This window comes from Sceloporus occidentalis, unplaced genomic scaffold, assembly GCF_023333645.1.
Source record: "Sceloporus occidentalis isolate IW3139 unplaced genomic scaffold, rSceOcc1.0.p SCAF_5, whole genome shotgun sequence".
NCBI classification, from domain to species: Eukaryota; Metazoa; Chordata; class Lepidosauria; order Squamata; family Phrynosomatidae; genus Sceloporus; species Sceloporus occidentalis.
Genome location: NW_028316985.1, coordinates 118,268,874 through 118,283,328, shown reverse-complemented (window position 1 = coordinate 118,283,328; position 14,455 = coordinate 118,268,874). Strand labels below are relative to the sequence as shown.

Genomic DNA, 14,455 nt, shown 5'->3' with positions numbered 1-14,455 from the left:
AACTGGATATTGCAAGCTAAAGTGCAGCTTTGGATGCAAAAGAGAACTGAAGCAGTGCTGGTATAAGATTTCAGTATTTCTATAAAGATATAAGGTCATAAAGATGATGGAAAACAGCTGTTTATCAAGACCTTTAAGAGAAGGATGGGAACTGGTGCAAAAACAGATCTAGGAAAGTGTTTTCAAATCGTAAGGAGATTCCAGAAAAGAAATGTCTTTTGCTGGAAGGCTATGGAACAGATTGATAACAAATATTTTAATTGTCCTCAGTCTATTCCATGCATATCCAAATGCAAAATATGTGTGAACCTCCACAAATGGGAGAAGAAGCATTTGGAAGACAAACGATAAAGTTTATTTAAGCTTGTTAACTATCTTAAGCTATCCGCCAGCCCCATTTTAAAAACATATAACATGAATTACATGAAAACAGCATTTTCTCACCAGAAAATATTATTGCAAAGAAAAATTATTTTCTAGGCAGAAATTGCTGTGTTCTGCTCAACAAATGTGTGAACTTTGCATGGACTAATTCCCCAATTCCAATTTTTTTCTGCACGGAAGACAAAATATTTCTTTTTTCTGAGCAAGCAAAAAACAAAACAAAAAACAAACATACAAATTTTGCACAGAACATGTCAAAAACTGCACATAGGGCCAGAATAGATGGCCCTAGAGGAACGGATTGATGCCGCCCCTCTGCTTGCCAGATTGGGGCCGCAGCAACCATATGCTGCAGCCCCAATCCGGCGTTTTTCCAGCCCAAAAAGAAGCAGTAAAATGCTGCTCCTTTTTGGGGTAGAAAAGGGGAGGCTTTTCCACTACTGCACCAGCTTTTTGGTGCTCTTGTGGTGTGCTGCATATAAACATCATGCTGCCGGACCACCGCAATGCTACCTGCTGTGTGGTCAGGCAGGTGGTGTGATGCCAGCTTGGGGTCAGTATCGAAGTGTGCATCATCTAAACGCCACATCACCACACCGCCCCCGAGCCGGAGTATTGTGCTGGGCTGTTTTTCCTGAAAGTCTTCAAAAACTACACTTTTTAAAGACTTTTTTGCAGTGGGAAGAAAATCAGTACAATTCCTTGTGGTTCTTTTACAAACTAAATAAGAATTATATCCCTATATTCCGTAAAGCAAAAATGAGATCTTAGAATTGCGACTGAAAAGGATACAGCAAACAAAAATTTCTTCGTTGTCTCTACTGCCTCTGAAGAGGGAACTCAAAATTATATGAATTCACAGCACAATGTAGTGGGGGGATTTAATATTTCCCTTCCCTGAGGGGATCCTAGGCAGTGTTTTCTATCTATTATTTTTGTGGGGGGTATCCCTACTGGTGCAAAGAGGTGAATATCTCTTCAAAGCATTTTGCTTTCTGGTGAGGAATTTGCCTCAGGATTGCAGCAGGGAAGGGTTAAATTCTACCCTAGTGTGCAGTTTTTGAAAAACCTGAATTTCTGATGAAAAAACAGGTTTAGGAAGCTTGCAGTGCTTGGGCCAAATACAGAGTTTGATTGCACATACATATTCACATTTTACGATGGTCCTACTCAGACTTAATAGGGTGTGTGTGTGTGTGTGTGTGTGTAAGAGGGTCAGAGTCAAGCCTGCTCTGTTCAGTTGTGAAGTCTGAAAGGCATTTCTATTCGTATTTGCTTGAAATGAAATAGAAGTCCACATACAACTGAGAACCCTACTTTTTAATGGTTGTGGTTTCTCGAAAAGTTCCGGTTGCTTTCAAGCAAACATCTTGCCTCCAAGAGCACATGACTGCACTCAACACTGGGAGGTTGGAGACTTTAGAAAGTAAAGCAAAAGGACACTGAGACTGGAGGAAGTGAATTACACAGCTCTGTTGCTAGATATATTAATTTATCTGCTATATCATGGCTTTCTTTGGAAGCATGTGAGAGATACAGAGAGGACACAGCAGAAAAACAAAAACAATTGTGTGTGTGAAAGAGAGAGGGGGAGAACACAGCAGAGGAGAAAAACAAAAACAATTGAAGATTTGGGATTGGGGAACAATTATAGAAGAATCCGAAGAGCCAGCACTGTCATGTGATCATATGGCCAGCATGATGGCACAGAACGCTGTTTACCTTCCCACCAGGATTATCCGCTTGCATTTACATGCTTTTGAACTGCTAGGTTGGCAGGAGCTGGGATTAATGATGGGAGCTCACCCCATCATGTGGCACCCGGGCCTCGAACTGCAACCTGCCAATCTTGCAATCAACAAAATCAGCATCTTAGCCACCTGAGCCAGCACTTGGACAATTAAATAGAAAGTTTCTTTACATATACTTCACATATACATCCAACTTCCTTATCTCTGTCTGTCTGTCTGTCTGTCTGTCTGTCTCTCCTCACATACTTCTGCTATCCACCCAATTCTTGCTTCAATAGGTCAGGGTTTAGTTGAATTATTACCATTTTTCTTAGGTGACAAGGAGGAGGAGATGAGTTTTTAGGGCTTGGCCACAGAAGACCAACAAGACCAGGCAGTCTAAGTTGATGCTTTATCTTGTTTTCTTTATCAGGTATATCAGTCCCTGAACATCTCTGATTCCCTCCTGAACCTTTGGCGGGGTACAAACCGCCGCTTTGCGGCGGTCTGCCGCCGCCGCCGGTAGATCCGTGGGGGAGCCGGAGCCTTCAGACGGCACGGCTCCTGCGCGGACCGAAAAAGAAGCTCCAAAATGGAGCTTCTTTTTCAGTCGCGTTTGTGACGTAGCGAGGCGCCAGGGGCGCACTCGCTACGTCATAAAGGCTGTGACACGTACGGACGCTCAGCGTCCGATACGTAAAGATGGCGGTGCCCATGTGGAAGGGGCGCCGCCATCTTGTACGTATAGGATACGTACTAGGGTTAGGGGGGTGCGGAAGCACCGCCCCTTCCTAACCCTAGTACGTATCCTATAAGTACTAAATGGCGGTATGTATCCCGCCTTTGCTGGATACATTTCATATGTATCATCTGGAACACGGGCAAGCAATAACATTAATAAGTACAAAAATCATTTTATTTCATTAACACTGAAGTACAAGGTTAAGAGATGTAAACCAAAAAGTCTTAAGGTAAAGATAGATTTTAGATACCTGATTTTTAAAAGTGATTTCTAACTCCAGTTCTTGGGAAATCTTTGGCCATTCAGATGTTTTAGACTACAGTTTGTAATCCTTTACCACAGATTGTGCTAGCTAGGACTTCTGAGAGTTGAAGTCCAAAGTATCTGGAGAGCCAAAATATTGAAAAATATAGTTGTATTAGGGGCTATACAGACTGAATCAGGGCCGCGGCAACCTTAGCCACAGCCCTGAACCGACCTTTGGAGGGTGCAAAAAGGAGCCGCAAATAGCAGCTTCTTTTTGTGCCCTCCAAAGGGCGCTGTATGGCACCCCTTCAGCACTGTGTCAACTGGATGCAGCGTCATGATGCTGCATTCTATCTGGAGTGGCATGCAGCATCATTGGCGCCCTGGGGTAGAGTCAGGGCATGCATCATCAGGACACTGTGCCCTGACTCCACCCACAGGCCAGCCTTTCGGGCCGGTCTGTATAGGGCCTTAGTTACATTTATGTCTTTCCTTTCCTCCAGTGCACTTAAGACAGTGTACATGACTCTTTTCCTTCCCAGTTAATTTTTTCCACTTTATCCTTCCATGCTGAGGCAAAGTGACTCACCAAAATCACCTGGCCGGATTCTGTGGTTCAGTAGGAAATTTCATGTGGATCTCCCAAGTCCCAGTATTAATGTTGTGGCCACTGCATCACAATGGCTTTTGATACCTGAGAACCTCAAAAATGTTATGTAAATAAACTGTGCAATAAGTGTGGATTGGTCTCATTGTTTAAATAGTCTTCCCCATGCCACTTCAGAACATTTATCAGCAGTAGCTGACTGTGATGTGGAAAGGAAGCTTTTTACATAATAGAACTGATCCATCTAATAGGTTGCACTCCATGAGTTTTTGTCATACAGAGGCCATTTCAAATGAAATGTGTCATTCCAGTATAATCATTTAGGTTTCAGAATCAGATTTCTATATTCTCTGAGCTTTCCGGCATTTTGTTGTGTTGTTATTGTGTTCCTGCAAATCATTTCTGACTTATGGTGTCCCTAAGGTGAACCTATCATGGAGTTTTCTTGGAAAGATTTCTTCAGAGTTTGCCATTACCTCTGAAGCTGAGACCATGTAACTTGGCTAAGGAATACTCCTGCAATTATCAGGTCACCCAGCATTCCCCCATTATCTTCTTATTACAAAGGCCACACATCCTTTTGAAAGAGAAAATGTAGGCCTGGCTAGATAAGTAAACAAAGCAAATTATACCCAACATTGATTGCAATATAAATTAAATATAGCTCAGTCTAACCAAACTTTTGCCTTTCCTTTCCACCAAGATTTTTGCTTACCCTAGTAGTCTAGAACTTTGTCATTTTGAATTACAGCTGCAGTGTGTGTTGGGGAGGGATGCAAAATAAAAATTTCCATAACCAGCTGGTGCCATCAACATCTTGTATGTCCTACCACATGATCTATGTGATAGCATATTTAAGAGTATGAGGACAATTTTGCCATCTTGGCATTGCATTTATTCATCAGTTTATTGTAGGTGATCACATTTTTATTCTGTCTACTTTTCTAAAAGTGCTCAAAACAGCTAACAAGCATCTGTAGAAATAAAACCATTAAAACCATCATAATAGTCCTCAAAACTATTTAGGAGTTCTGACTGAAATGATACATCTTCACTTTGTTATTCAAAGAAAGATGGGGAACTGGAGGGGGAGAGTGGCAGTCCTCACCAGGTATGTCAGTGTTACTTTAAATGTTGAAGAAATTAGCTTTGGAAGAGGCTGGGTGAGCTTTATTTAGATCATTGGCACCTGTGCATACTGGTAATAACTGTGAACTCCAGATTTGGGTGAATTTAGAGGGTTTTATTTAGAAAAGTGCAGAGTGTCATTATATACACACAAATTAACAAAGATACAGCATGCAGAACTAACTGAAATGGAAATATAGGCAAGGTACAGACCGCTGAAAAACGGCAACCTTCCGGCGCCTGTTTTTCCTACAGAGGGAAGCCGCAGCCACTAAACCAGCTTCCCTCCGGCAGAAAAAGAACCCATGAAAAGCAAGGGTGGCACAACCAGTGCGCCGCTGGCGCACTCATTACGTAAGTGCCGTGTGGACGCTGTGCAGCGCTTATATAACAATGGCAGCACCCATGTATACATGGCGCCACCATTATTACGCTGCCGCCACATGCTAGGGTTGCGGGACGTGTAGGTTCACCACCCCGGGGCAACCCTAGCATGTGACGAGGGCGTCACTGAGGGCCTGTATGTACTGGGCCATAGAAACTGGATAGTGGAGCTTGAGGCTTTTTAAATAGAAAGGTGATATTTACCTGTACAAAGAGTAAAATGCAGAAAGTGGGAATGACTCAGACTGAGGTCTGAGGGTGACACAGAACATACACGGAGTGCAGCCTGGGACAACTGTGTGCGTACTGTGTGTGCAGAGGCTATATTTATACCTGAAAACTAGTCTCCAGGAATGCTCTATCTTGTAATGTAACAAAGCCTTTATGTTCTTACCCAGGAATCAACAATGGTATTCTGGACTGGTTGATGGCTTTAACTTTAGGGTGACAAAAACAGTGATTGAATCAGGACAACCCCAGGGTGAATGGACACAGAGATTGGCAGGAAGTACACTGGGATAGGCAGAGAGAATGAGCTTATTACTTCAGTGCATTGAGACCTCCTTTGTCTCTTGATGCAAGAGGAAATGCAGAGGACTTGGGGAAAGGAAGGAGCAATTAGTACAGCCATTTAGCCTTGGTTGTATTATTACCTGGATTGTCCACATGCCCTTGAGTCATCACTCCTTTTCTCCTGAGAACCTCACCTAATGTTAAAAAAAGATCATTGTGACCTCTTGAGAATACACTGGTTCCAGATATGAAATATGAAAATATGGAGACCCCAAATACAGTGTGGGGTATTCAGGGAGTGCTAACAATACCCTTCCTAAAAGTAGGGAAATCAGTAAATGATTGCAACACTGAGAGGCAACAGAAGAGAGTGACCAGAGCAATCCTTTCCTCAGTGCACATAAAGTGGATATCAGCAGATTAAGATATTAATACCCAATATACTTATTAAATACAATTAATAATCTTAATATATATGACAATTTTACAAAATCTGGCTTGCTGAAAGCCAGCTGAGACATCAAGGTTAGATGAACCTTGCATGGTTCAAGTACAGAAGACAAAGTTTTTCTAGTGGCTAAAAGATGAAAGAAGGGATTGTAGCTCAGTGGTAGATTGCTTGTTTCGTATGCAGAAGGTTTCAGTTTTAGTTTCCAGGTGGGCTACAAAAGACCTCTGTCTAAAAACTGGAAGAGCTGCTTCCAGTTACTGGAGATAATAAGGAACTAGATGAATACATGGTATGACTTACTGTAGGCAAACTTCCTTTGATCTTGGATTTGTCTTAAATAGGTCTCATTTCTGTTGTAGACTCATCTAGAATATGTGGTTATGGATAAATCATCCAGATGCACTACATACCTACTGACTACTAAGGTCAGTTCATGTGTGAGAGCATGAGGCTTTTTTAAATATCTAAATACTTGGAAGCCCATAGATTAAAGGAGTCACACAAGCCTACCACATAATTAAGATGTGACATGCTAAATGTTATAGAGTTAATGCACTTAGTTAACAATCACATGTACAAAATTATGTAACTGAGTTATTGAATAATATCTCATTATTGTGCTGTGCTTACAACGTCCTACAGCTTCTTTGTTGATAACGAATCTAATAGCTCCTCACTTAACTTGTTGGATGAGAGTCCGCCTTACCACTAAGTATTAACTGCAGGAAAATGCTTAGAAAGTGAACTGTGATTCCTGTCCTTGTACTGCCCTGGGGATACTCTGTTTGAAGGTGGCAGATGGATTTCTGAAATAAAATAAGCTACCTTAAATACTCAAGTCGATAACTATAAATCAATCTCATGTATAAATTGAGGGGAGATTTTGGGGCATAAATTATGGATTTTCATGTAAACCATGTATAAGTCAAGGGTAAAACTTAGAGGTATGTAATATAGGGTGTAAAAGATGAAGGAAAGGAAAATGATGCCAAAACACACTGTTATTTTCCCACCCAGCCAGTCAAAAAGGCCAGAAGCAGCACAGCCATGGAGAGAATAGAGGGGGTTCGTGCTTCTTGTAGGTCCTCCTAGGATAAACTAGCCTCTTGCCTTTTGCCACTCTGCTCAGAGAAGGGGATGGTTTTTTGGCAAAAAGTGCACACGTTGGTGAATTGGCTCAGGTTTTTTTGGGTTGATTTTTTTACTAAATTTTCTAGACCTATACATGAGTATATACAGTAATCCACATACTTGTAGAATAAATGCTCTTTCAAACAAGTAGGAAAACATACATTCAGGTGCACACTTACATAGGAGTAAGTATAACTTGTTTTTGATCAGGCTATTCAAATCAGCATGATATAGTGGTTTGAGTGTAGGATTAGGATGCCAAGACAGTATAGTTTGAATCCCTGCTCAGCTGTAGGTAAGGGTTGACCTTGGCCAAGTCACACTCTTTCCAGCCTAAGAGGAAGGCAATGGCAAGCTTCCAAACAAAGCTTGCTAAGAAAACTCTGGGACAGGTTCCCCTTCAGGTTGCCTAAAGTTGGAAGCAACTTGAAAATACACAACAGCAAACACAAGTAACAGCTTCTGAAATGTATTAAACCTTCTGAATATAAGAAACAGCACTATATCTCTTCAGTACCAATCATTTAATAAAACTACGTAGCACAGAAGTAATATCCAACATTTCAAAAAAATTAAACTTAATTTAATATACCCGAGATTGTCCAGCTTCTGTCCTAAACTAAAAGATGGCATGGCTTGCTAGCACTGTGGTCTTCTGAGTCTGCCTCAAAATTTGTGATGTAAATTACACTGAGAGCCTAAATACTATTAAGGAATCAGATCCTGTCTGATATTGCAAACTAAGCAGGGCTAGTCCTGTTTAGTACTTGAATGGAAGACCTCCAATGAATATCAGGTGCTGTATTTCAGAGGAATGAGCTGGCAAAATCACCTCTGAGTATTTCTTGACTAACAAAACCCTATGAAATTCATGGGGTCATCATAAGTTGACAGGTGACTGGAAAGGGCATGCATGCACACACACACACACCACCCTTCGTGAATGACCACCAGTAAGTGTGGGAAGAATGAGGCCACTTGTATTTCATGTGTCCTTACTCTGTCTTTTCCCTTTTGGACATGTTGGCCTGTTACAGACTGCCAAAATAAAGCTGCTTCGGGTCTCTTTGGAGGTATGCTGTTTAAATGATGCATGCATCCTAAGAATCCGGAAGCTGCACCAAAGCTGCACTCCAGTGCTTAGGAATGGAGTGTGGCTTTGGCGCGACCTCCAGACTCTTAGGACCCATGCATCATTTAAATAGCATACCTCCAAAGAGACCCGAAGCAGCTTTATTTTGGCAGTCTGTAACAGGCCAAAGTGTGTATCCACAGTACACATTTATCACAGTGATGCTGTTTTAACTGGCTCTTCCCAACAGAATCATGGCCTTTGAGTCTCTGAAACGTTTTTGTTAGAAACCTGTAAGGCACTCCCTTAAACTATAGAGTGCTATAGCTCCCTAGCAGGGAAGTCTAAGGTGCAAAAAGCCATCCCCCATGCTATCCAACCTCAGCCGTCATGGGGGGCAGCAGGTATGTTTTGGCAAGCTGGAGGCATCACCAGACTATGAGGCTTAGCCAAGTAGCTGCATCATTTGAGCCTAGAATGATGTCTCATGATGGTATCAGCCATTGTTTGACTTAAGAGTGAGATCTCAAAGCTGAGATTACAGTGGTACAGCTGACTAGAGCAGAGAACCGATGTAGTCTGGCCTCAATCTGGAATCATTTTTTTTAGACATCTAGGGCACCTCTAGGAAATTAATTAATTTTCTCCAAGTTATTAATTCCAACCAGGGTGAACCAGGGCAGGCTGATCAATCAGGCATTGACTCAGCTTCAGTTGTTAGGCTCTTAACACGCATGCATGCACACATGTGCGTGTATACATATACATAGTCTAGTATTGACACTGCCATATAAGATGGGATGTTAACACCCTCCCCCTGACCCTCAAAGCATAGTGGTTTGTTTTTTTTCTAGCTGTCCTACTCAAAATAACTGAAAGGTTACAATTATCAATTAAATGAAGATGAAGATAAAACTACTTTGGGTTTTTTGTTTTGTTTTGTTTTTTTGCTTTTTTACCAAATAATTTTTTCAAACAAACAAAACAAAACAAGCAACATTTTCATGTGTACTTATTTTGTATCTAGAACAGCGCTCTAGATGTCATTGGACTACAGATCCAACCGTTCCTCACCACTGCCTATACTGGCCAGGACTTCTGGGACTTACAGTCCAACAAGATCTAGAGTGCTGCATGATTCCCACTTCTGATCTAGAAAGTGGCTCTAATGTTTGAACAGTGATTCTGTCACTTATGATGAATCTTTCCAGCTGACATTACTGTTCTTTTAAATTTTAAATTAAAAAAGTGTAAAGATAGAGTGATGTAGAATTACTGTTGGTGGGAATCTTGAGTTGACTGCATACATAGCTGTTAAGTCATGACAGCAGACCTTGCTTCAAAAGAGCCAATGCTATTATTGTGCCCTATTTGTGAGATAACCTGTTTTTATGACTAAGGTTTTTTGTTCTTTAACTTTTTATTACGGCAGTTATTGTGTGCTATAATCTTACCTCAGTCTGGTAAGCATATTAGTAGTGTACAAATACAGAAGCTCTCTGCTCTAGAAAGAAAGAATACCCACCATGTTGTTGACCTATCAGTTGTGGTCCCTCAAGGATGAAGTTCAGGAGCTTTGTCAGCCTGAAGCAGGGGAGAGCATGAGCAGTTCTTTATTATAAAACAAGCAGGTTTATAAAAGGGAACAGGTAAGATACTGTAAGATATATAATTTTGTAACTATGCAAACAAAATGTGAGTAACCCATCATAAAAACATGTGGGATGGATAAAACTATTGAGGAAACTGAAGTTCACTGTGGAGACAAATACATGCATGTTTGAAAAGTAAAGACAGAAGAAAGTTCAGTTTACCCCACAAACAAAAATTGCAAGCTGGCCTCTATTCTTAAGGACATCTGTATTCTGTTGGCTTTGCCAAACTGCTGGAGTTTTTTTTTCTTCCAAGACTTTAAAAAAAAACTGGATTTGATTCAATGGGAAGTAACAAAAATAACTTGTAGAACACAATGAACTTAGTTTAAAGAAAGGATGTTCCTGATTTTCATGCCTGTCAACAGATTTTGCTGTACAGGCTTGGAAATTTAGTACGGCATTTGGTTGCTTACATAGTTTGGCTTCCACTTTAAATCTTGCATGGAACCATAAAAGTATCAGGCTCCCAGAGGGGCATTTGTGGAGGCCTCTGCAGTCAGGGGAAGGATCTCTCTCTCTCTTCCTCCTCCTGGTCCTCATCTGGATTTAAATTCCTGATTTTGTTCCCTGTTCCCCCACCTAACTTGTGCTTCTTTCCTTACCTTGCACCACTCTTTTTAAATATATCCAGTGCTACATTTGATCTTAGCCAAAAGGCTGAGAAGCTGGGCTACCTCTCTTTTCAAAAGTTTGCCCTTGTGGTTCACAGAAGGTTGAAAAATATGTCACACATTTTATTATCTTCCGTTATTTATAGCTAAAGTTGCAAACAGCTGATCTCTCTTTTATTAAGTCATCAACCAGGCATCGGATAAGTTTTATGTTAATGCTCTCTTAGAGGATAGATGTTCTGTTTTTAAGATTTGCAATCTTTTAATGTAAAAAAGTAACAACAAACAAAGAATAGGCAAGCTTGTGGAGAACAGGTTAGGGAAGTGAGACCATCAGCACTCTCATAACGAAAACCTTATTTTTAAAAAACAAAACTGCTATTTGTTAAAAAAAAAAATGCCAGAAGGAAATGGTGCCCTGCAACTCTTTTATCTAAACTTACTCACTGAAAGAGTCAAGGCAAGTACAAGATCAATAGAGGACAGATGTTCTAATGTCACCCTGTTGGCTTCCAAGTTCCTGTCTTTAGTAATTAAGATTAGAGAGAAAGAACCGTCTAAAATTGGCCAAAGTATCTAAAAAGTTTTTATTGAGTGTCAATTTCATTGTTTTTATGAAATATCAAATTGCATCCCCTCTAATACTGTATAAATTTTTTGTCAGTTTGTTTGTATTGATTGGCTTATGGAGTAATAATAAATATTGTATTACATATTCAGTTTTCTACATTTTCTATCCTAAATTACTGTGAAAATCATGGGAAATCTTCTTCTGGTATTTTTGTTTGTTTGTTCCTAATTTGACTAAATTATGGTCTTGCTTCTCCTGCTCTTATTCTTCTGTTTGAGATGTTGAAATGAATAATTCTGAGTGATTTTTCGCTTTTCAGAAAACACATGGTCCAGGGGAATGCTCCTGGTTAGCCAACCAGCTATATTTTTAAACAACAATAACAACAACTAATTACTAAGATGTTAACTTACAGTTCTGGGAAGTGTTGTTAGCTATCAAAGATTCACTTTTAGTGTGTTATCTTCAAAGAATTTTAGAAAATGATAAAGGCAATTTTGTGTATTAACTAGGCATGTCTGGATAATATAAATAGCTGAGCTCTAAATTCAGATGTTTTCTGTTAGCCACCAATGATAAATGGATGAAAGAAATATGGTCTGTATTTCAAAAAATATAGTAACCCTTTCTAGAAATGACTGGAGCAGATCATTTCTCGAAGAGTTAAAACCAGTGAACTGAGTAAAGATAAAAACTGCAGAGCAGGAGCAAAGACTAACTTGCAGTGCTTGGAATAAAAGATCTTGGCAGAAAAAAAGTAGCATGTCTTCACCCAGCCCATGGATAAACCGTGGAAACAGGATATAGGCAAGGCCTCCAGCTTTGGTAGATTTGAAAGGGAGCTAGTTAAATTCATGGAGGAGATCATCAATGATGCATATGATGAATATGTATTCCTTCAATTTCCAGAGCACTACTCCTTTATGTATCAATTGCTGGGGTTCTTGAAAAGGAGAAGGTAACTGCACTCATATCCTGCTTGTGGGCTTCCAATTGATTACACTCTGTATAAACATAATGCTGGTCTATACCAGATCTTAGGAAGGTTCCTTTTGGGTAGGGCACTTTTGGGTATCCCCAGCTATGTTGGGAGGGGAATTCTGGATGTTTTAGTTCAAAAACAAATTTTTCCATGTTCTACTCTAGATAGCTGTTTGGTCTTATGCATCATGCTTCTTCTTATGTTCTTAATATATATGCAAAATGTACTGCTCATGCAATGTATAATTTTTACTCCAAGCATTGCAGATTTATTTTTTTCCAATTGTTTGATTGATGGGCTCCCAGTTCTACATCTATATATTGGAACAGATCTCTAATTACATCTTCTCAAGCAAACAGTAGTCACAGTGGTCTGTCCAGTCCCCAGTGTTCATTTTTTAGGTATATTCTCACTGTTAATCATAGTGGAAAACTTATATCTATAATAATTTAGTTTAGGCTCATACTGCTTATGTATGTTCATGACAAGGGAGTTTATTGTACACATTTTCCAGGGGTCGGGCTGGAACGGAGAGAAATGGGTTTTGTAATTGTAATAATTATTTGGTTGCTTGGGATTTTGGTTTCATTGCTTCTTATTGTTCATTTGCTTTTTTGTTATTATTATGTATTAATATTGTTTTGAAAGCTTTTTTTAAAAAACACTTGAGTTTGGGTTGTAGAATTATATAGTCTCAATGAGATCAGTGGGAAGTGTAAGATTATGTTTGTGTTTATTTGGAACTGTCCTAATGTTTTCAGTACTAGCTGCAAATGCACTCATAGTATTCATCCTGCAACTATTGCTCTTCTTGTGCAGTAGGTTATTTCTAGATACAGTGAATATTTCAAAACCACAGAGTATGTCTTGCAGCTGAATAAGGGTATGAACCATTTACTTTTTTGACTATCTGCTCTAGAATTTCCTGCACAGTGTGGGCGTACTGGCTTGGGGATTCTGGGAGCAGTAATCCAAGAAAGTAACTTTTCTGAGCGCTGGCTTCTTAGATTCAGACTATGACACATGATGGCTTTCCAAGCCTTCTGTGTACAAAGGGATCATTATTAATCACCACAGGGTTATGGTGAGAGATCAATACGAACGTGTCATTTCATGTTTAATACATGATCAGTCTGCCAGTAAAAGGCTGTACATTCAGAGGAACAGCTTAAGTGGCAGTCAGGCAGTTAGCATTCTATAGCCCTACATATTTGCATAATAAGATTTATTACACAGAGTGCGGTTGCATTTATGAGGGCAATTAGGAGTAGCACATATTTCAAGGAGTAGTTCAGGAGAGTTTGGGCACCTGACTTGGTTTACACCACATGACTGCCTCCTGATGTGTAGGAGAGAAGCATGCTAGTGAAGCAGTTAACTGCTGTCTCTTGGTGTCTCAGGAACTGAACCTTTTGCCTGTGGATAGGTGAAGGAAATATATGTCAAAGGCTAACTTTGCTGGATTACCCAAGACCTCAGAAAACTTGAATAGTATTCTTTGAGGAAGGGGAAATACTTTGGAGTCACTGAGCCTTTTCAACATGTGAAATGTCACAAACCATCACTATGCAGTGCACCTAGATCCAAGGTAAGTTTGTCCATGTATGAAATATAGAATATAGTTCCAGTCTAGAATGCATAGCCCTGGTAGCTGAATTGAATATGCAACATGCCTTTGCCTTTATTTATTTATTTATTTATTTATTAGATTTATATCCTGCCTTCCTCCCAAAATGGGATTCAAGGCAGATTGCCATCCAGCTAAGATTTTATACATGGAGGCCTCCTTCCAAATTCTTCCATGCATATATTAAGTTTAACTGCTTTGGAGTGGGTGCATTTCCATGTATATGACAATGGCTGAAATAAACAAAATGTAGAGAGGTGTATTATATAAAATTAGAGCAGTGGCATTTGGAGGCAGTAGATGCTTCAGTTTTCAACAGCTGCATTTTGTTTTTGTTTTTCAGTTCCTCCCCCATGTTGTCTGTAACTGTGACAAGTTTTTGTAGTACAAAAAAAAAGTATTTGCTCTGTGTGTGTGTGTGTTTGAAGAAATTCCAAATCTCCTTTCTTTTCCTTTCCTTTTTCTTTTTTGTAGCCGGCTTGTATCGACTGTAGACTAGTTGATGAGGTGTGTCACACCTTTTAAAATGTTTTGCAAAGTTCATAATGTTTATGTGGAAAGTGGGTTTTTCAGGCTATGAGGCTGTGTTCTAGAAGAGTTTATTCCTGATGTTTCGCCAGA

At 39.9% G+C, this 14,455-nt stretch overlaps 1 protein-coding gene across 2 annotated transcripts in view; it reads left to right on the top strand.

The window, feature by feature from the left end:
- Nucleotides 1-14,455, top strand: part of LNX1 (ligand of numb-protein X 1) — a 109,035-nt gene that overhangs the window by 3,232 nt on the left and 91,348 nt on the right. Inside the window, exon 1 of one of the 2 annotated variants that reach the window (XM_089525231.1) lies at nucleotides 13,735-13,795. The exons of the other annotated variant lie outside the window; for it this stretch is intronic. The gene's annotated coding sequence lies outside the window, so the exon portion shown is untranslated. Of the gene's footprint in view, nucleotides 1-13,734; nucleotides 13,796-14,455 lie in introns of those variants that run through there. 2 annotated transcript variants of the gene reach the window in all.